Source organism: Balaenoptera physalus (assembly GCF_965194825.1).
Source record: "Balaenoptera physalus genome assembly, chromosome: Y".
In the NCBI taxonomy this organism is placed as follows: Eukaryota; Metazoa; Chordata; class Mammalia; order Artiodactyla; family Balaenopteridae; genus Balaenoptera; species Balaenoptera physalus.
In genome coordinates this window covers 811,669-816,803 of record NC_138904.1, presented here as the reverse complement: position 1 = coordinate 816,803, position 5,135 = coordinate 811,669, and positions in this window count along the sequence as shown.

The following is a 5,135-nucleotide window of genomic DNA, read 5'->3' as shown; positions in this document are numbered from 1 at the left end:
TACGTGTGTATCTCGTATCCCGCAGCCAAGCTGAATCTGTTTATTAGTTCGAAGAATTTTTTTAGTGGATTCCTTAAGATGTTCTATATATAATAGCTGTCTGCACATACATATAGTTTTACTTCTCTTTTCTGATCTGCATGTTTTAAAAAGATTTTCTTTTATTGAAGTATAGTTGGTTTACAATGTTGTGTTAGTTTTGGGTGTACAGCAAAGTGATTCAGTTATTATATATATATATAAAATATATATATTATTTTTCAGATTCTTTTCCCTTACCGGTTACTACAAAATTTTGAGTATAGTTCCCTGTGCCGTACAGTAGGTCCTTGTTGGTTATTGCATATGTTAAGGAAAGTTTGTGTGCCTGACGCACACTGAGGCCAAACAAGGTCACACAAGGAGACGAGGTGGCTCATGCCTTGAAAAGCCTTGAGCTCCCCGAAGGGTTCTGGCAAAGCACTTTTAAAAGCCAGGTGAGGGAGGGGTGTCGCAGGGTCTGTGATCAGCTTGGGCACAGTTGTCTGACCGGCTGATGGTGAGGTCGCAGGGCGGTGTCACAGGGGTCAACGTTGTCAGTCCTTAGGCTCCAGGAGGCCTGGGGCTCTGTGCTCATGGTCATCAAGTAATTAACATCCACCACTTCGCAGGGGCGTTTTCACATCTGCAAAAGAACTCAGGGAACATGCATCAAATACTATCATCTAGGTACTTCAGAGAGGAGCTACAGCAGAGGATGTGGGAGAAGGGGGCTGTAGGACAGACTTACACATATTTTAAAAGTAATACAATTTTAATACATTTTATATTTTTAATTTTTTTTAAATTTTAATAAAACTCTTGCCTAATTGGCCTGACTAGCACCTCCAGCAGAATGTTGAGTGTAAGTGTCAAGAACAGACATCCTTGTCTTGTGTTTTTAATTTATTGGAGTCTAGTTGATTTACAAAGTTGTTAGTTTCAGGTGTACAGCAAAGTGATTCTGTTATACACGTAGCTATTCTTTTTCAAATTCTTTTCCCATTTAGATTATTACAGAATATTGAGTAGAGTTCCCTGTGCTCTGCAGTAGGTCCTTGTTGGTTATCTATTTTATATATAGCAGTGTGTGTATGTTAATCCCAAACTCCTAATTTATCCCTCTCCCACCCTTTCCCCTTTGCTAACCATGAGTTTGTTTTCCATGTCTGTGGATCTATTACTGTTTTGTAAATAAATTCGTTCATGTTATAGTTTAGATTCCACCTGTAAGTGATAGCATATGATATTGATCTTCCTCTGTCTGACTTGCTTCACTTAGTATGATCATCTCTAGGTCCATCCTTGTTGCTGCAAATGGCATTATTTCATTCTTTTTCATGGCTGAGTAATATTCCATTGTATATATGTACCACATCTTCTTTATCCACTCCTCTGTCGATGGGTTGTTTCCATGTCTTGGCTATTGTAAATAGTGCTGCAATGAACATTGGGGTGTGTGTGGACCTTAAACTTTTGCAACTGTTTTTCCTTATGGAGGTAAATCGGGCCGCCCCAGGAGCAGAGAGAGGAAGTCTCCGCACCCATCACTAACCTGGCTTCAGGAAGGGGCAGACAACTTTACGTGTCTCCTCATGTAAACTTGGGTTCTACCTGGAAGGTGAGACTTGATCGGAGAAGAAATAAAATCGTAGGCTGAGTCCCTGAGGTTTTCCCTGAAGGAATGAGCATGGTGTCCACCATCTCCTTGGCTTTCTAGATGACGGATGCAAAGGTGACACTGATTGAGGTATTCTGGAAACTTCCACCCCGCCCTGACCAGCAAGGCAAAGGAGGATTCTGCCAGGACCAATGCACTGGAAGAACCCGGGTGCCCCAGATCCCCGGGGCCTCACTTGCATCTCCGACCCCTGTTTACCTCTCAACCAAGATTCTTCCACGCCTTGGCCTCTTCCCAGGTGTGCTGAAGCAAGGAGAAGCTTCTTTCCGCCCCCCCTGGAAGATGCACCCAAGACACACAACATGTCAGATTCCACAGAGCACACAGAATCCCTTCCTGCTGCCCTCACTCCACGGAGCATGGTGGGCCTTTGCCGCTACACTTGCTCCTCAGCCCAGCGGCCAGCAAGCCCCCAGAGCACCTCCTGCACCTTGAAGATCAGCTGACGAGCGTCCTGGGAGCACGTCGCTGCTCCGTCGTCACATGGCTTCTCCTCTGAGTGTCTCTGTGTCTTCTCTTCTTATAATGACACCACTTATACTGGATTAAAGACCCACCCTCAGAAGCAACCTCAATGTCCACTGAGAGACAAATGGATAAAGAAGATGCGGTACGTATATACAAGGGAATATTCCTCAGCCATAAAAAAGAATGCAATTATGCCATTGGCAGCGACATGGATGGACCTAGAGATGATCATACTAAGTGAAGTAAGTCAGACACAGACAAATATCATATGATATCACTTATATGCGGAATCTAAAAAAAATGATACAAAGGAACTTATTTACAAAGCAGAAACACACGCCCAGACATAGAAAACAAACTTATGGGTACCAAAGGGGAAAGGGAGGGGAGGGATAAATTAGGAGTTTGGGATTAACAGGTACACACCACTGTACATAAAATAGATAAACAACAGGACCTACTGTAGAGCACGGGGAACTCTACTCAATATCTTATATAAAATATATAAAAACAAGGAATTACCATATAGCACAGGGAACTATTCATATCTTGCAATAACCTATAATGGAAAATAATCTGAAAAAATATATATATATATATAAAGTTTAAGGTCGGTAGACGTGAGCAAGACCTGTTCTTAAAAACGTAATACTCTTCTTCCCAGCCTTCTGCCCTAGTTTATAGAAAGACCTGAAAAGCCTCAGCAGAGATTAAAAGGACAAGAAAATACATCGACCAACACGGCAAGACAGAGTCAAAATCACGTAGCGCATAGTTTGGACCGAAGACAGGGCAGGACCCAGAGGACAGCATCTGCTGCCCAGCCCGTTAGGAGAACGCGCTGGACACACAGTCAGACATCCCGAAACAAGACCAACTGGGACCCACACCCTCCAGGATGCCTGATGGAAAACGTGACCTCCTTACTTTCAGGTCCTGCCTTTGAGCTACATTTCTCTCCAGCTTCCCGAGAGGCAGGACTTAGTCTGGTGCCGGCCCATCACTCCGGGTCCCCTGGAGGGGTCGCTCCTGGGGGACGGCTCGGACAGGGCGCAGTGCCCCCCCCCAGGCTCACAGCTCTGCCTCCCTCATCACTCCCACCCCCGACCGCGGTGCCCAATTCAAGCTTCAGTTTCACTTTTGAGCCAGCGCCCCTGCACCGGGTTTGCAGAGAGCGCTACTGACCCCTAGTGACCAAAACTTCCCAATGAAAACACAACCCCCAGGACACGAAGCTAGCCCAGCAAGGTAGAGAGCTTTCAGCACAGATCGGCCCTCCCAAGTTCCGCCCAGCAGGACCTGAGTGCAAAGGCCTTCCTTGTAGCTCAGGATTTGCTGAGTCAGAAGGTGCTGGAAGCACCTGGGTGCTTTGGTGGCTGGGTGGGTGGTCAGAGCTGCTCCGGCCAATGTCCCCTGGTGTGGGTTTAACTGTCCCCCCAAAGATATACTCAAATCTGACTCCTGGTACCTGTGACTTTGACAGCACTGGGAAACAGGGTTTTTGCAGATGTAATGAGTTGCGATGAGGTCCCTAGGGTGGGTCCTTCATCCGACTGGACCAGCGTCCTTAAAAGAAGAGACAAATTCAGGTACAGATGCGTCTCAGAGTTCCAGTGGAAGGACGCCGCTGACCTTTACGTCCGGTGTTCCCTCTGCACCCCTCCATGCAAGGGTGCACAGCTCAGACCCCAGGGCGACCCCCCTGAATCCTTCTTGCCCAACTGTCTCGTTGCTGCCCTCCCCTCATTGGAAAGGTCTCTCTAGTTTGGGGATCAGTGAAAATATAGGGGTTTTTTTGGGGGGGGGTTGCATCTTTTGAAATACTTACATGTCACCCCTTAATTATTCAACCCCGAAGTCTTCACGGGGGCGCTGAGAAGTGGATTTCTGTTGGGAATCGGTCTGTTTCTGACGATACTCACCCCGCCGTGGGTAGACCCCGGTCCCTGTGGACGGAGGGCTCAGGGGTTCAGGGTGAAGATGGGGGGCAGGCGCTCTGGGCAACACCTTCAGGAGGGGCACCATATTTAGGGTAGTCTTGGCCCCAAGAAATGGTAAATGTTGTTAAGCTGCCCTCCAGGGAGCAGGGTGGCATCCCGTCCTGGGGTTTGTGCCTTGATTGGGAAGTTTTGGTCACTAGGGGTCAGTAGCGCTCTCTGCAAACCCGGTCCAGGTGAGCTGCGGGCAGTGAAGGGGGCCTCCCTCATCACAGGGCTCAGAAACCCATCTTTGGCGAAGCAGGGGTGGTGCCCCGTCGTGGATGGCTCGGGGTAAGCAGTGTGGGATTGGGATGTGCCCCTCCCTCGTGGGAGAGGTACCACTGGGCGCAGGGGTCATGCTGGACCGCTGGGTTTCTCAGAAGCCCCCAGATGCTCTCTCGAATGCAGAAACTATTCTTCCCGGGGATGCCCTGTGATGCAACCCAGGAGAGAAATCGTCGGCCGTTCCGTTTTCGGGTTTCCAACCTCGGCCAGACACCACGCCGCAAAGGGCTGGTACGTGAGAACCTGAGGGCGCAGAGGGACGCTCTCGCCCACCTTTGGAGCCCGGGAGAGACCACTGGGCCCGACCGAGGAGGCCTCCTTCCCTTCGCATTGCTTCTTCCGCACCAGGCACTACTCACCTGCAGGGGGCTGCAGAACCGGCTCAGTAACAGTTTTGGGTGTTTTGTTTTTTTTAATTTAAATAGGAGAATAGCCTGCTTATCTCCCGGGCTTATCTCCATTGTTGCTGCAGTTTCGGAAACTCCCTCCCAGCCCCCAGGGCTGTTGTCTGAGCGGAGCTTGTGTTCCTGGAAAAGCAGGTACCCGTGGGCAGAGGTCAGATGCACGAGAGATTGCGGGGTGACGGGGGAGGGGTTCACAGGGGAGAGAGCATCCCGCACCCCTGAAGAGCGCGAAGCTCTGAGAGGCGCGCGGCTGTGTTTGGGGGTCCGCGTGGCCCTTCGCTCGGCGCCCTCCGGCTGCGC